Source organism: Condylura cristata, unplaced genomic scaffold (genome assembly GCF_000260355.1).
Source record: "Condylura cristata isolate star-nosed mole 26May11 unplaced genomic scaffold, ConCri1.0 scaffold00011, whole genome shotgun sequence".
Lineage (NCBI taxonomy): Eukaryota > Metazoa > Chordata > Mammalia > Eulipotyphla > Talpidae > Condylura > Condylura cristata.
Window position 1 is genome coordinate 2,497,542 of NW_004567112.1, and position 951 is coordinate 2,498,492.

A 951-nucleotide genomic window follows, 5' to 3' on the forward strand; every position below is an offset into this window, starting at 1 on the left:
GCCCCTTCAGAACCGCGCCGCCGAGTCTCCGCCAGCCGCCTCTTCGCTGGGGTCCTGGGTGCTTTACTGCCACTGTCTGGTCTGACTTCACGTTTGGGGTGGGTCCCCCCTGCCTCGTTCCAGGAACTAGGAGTGAGTGTCCAGGTGCTGGATTCATTTTCTGGCCTGGGCTCACCTGAGGCGCACAGGGCCAGTTGTCCACGGCTCCTCGGCCGCGCTCACGACCCTCCTTTATTTCTCATCTTCCCATTCTCTCCCGATGCCCCGGGTGGCGGCGGCTTCGCAGGCCCCTTCCCCGCTCCTGCCCTCTTCACTCCCCGGTCTGCCTCCCCCTGTCTGCTGCAGGGAGCGGCTGCATGGACCCGGCAGCGTCTGGACGCCAGGCCAGGCAGTTACTGCTGCATGGAAGCATCTGGAAGCTAGGAGACATGGCCTCCCTGCAGGCAGACAGGGAGACGGGGCCAGGCTGGGCTGCCAGCAGGGGACATAATGTCCAGGAATGGGGTGAAGAGCCAGAAACTTTTTCCCGCTTTGATTCGATTTTTTTTTTTTCTTCATTGCATATAGGTTGTAAGATACAGATGTCTGTGCACATCTGTGTATCGTGCAATAATTTTAGATCTTCAGGAAGACTGAGGCACAGCAGAGATTCCCAGCGGGCCGGTGCCCATCGCCCGACTGGACCTGACTCCGTCTGCAAGGCCGCAGGGCACCGTGGTGGCCGGAGCGTGTGCCAGGGGCCGCCTTTGTGGTCCGCCCTTCCCTGGTCTTGGTCCGCGTCTTTGATCTGGTTCGGCTTGCGGAGCTGAGGGGTGTCCGGAGAGGCAGCCCCCTGGAGGCCCTGGGGAGACTCCACACAGAGGGGCCGGCCTCCCCGACCGCGCCGTGAACAGGGCCGAGCGCTGGCGTCGGGGCTGCGTGGGGGGGCCTAGCTGTCTGGTGGACACCGGG

General features: G+C 63.2%; 1 protein-coding gene across 2 annotated transcripts in view; it reads left to right on the top strand.

Moving 5' to 3' along the window:
- The window catches only part of CTBP2 (C-terminal binding protein 2), a 90,025-nt gene that overhangs the window by 56,701 nt on the left and 32,373 nt on the right, over positions 1-951 (top strand). The gene's annotated exons all lie outside the window — the stretch shown is intronic.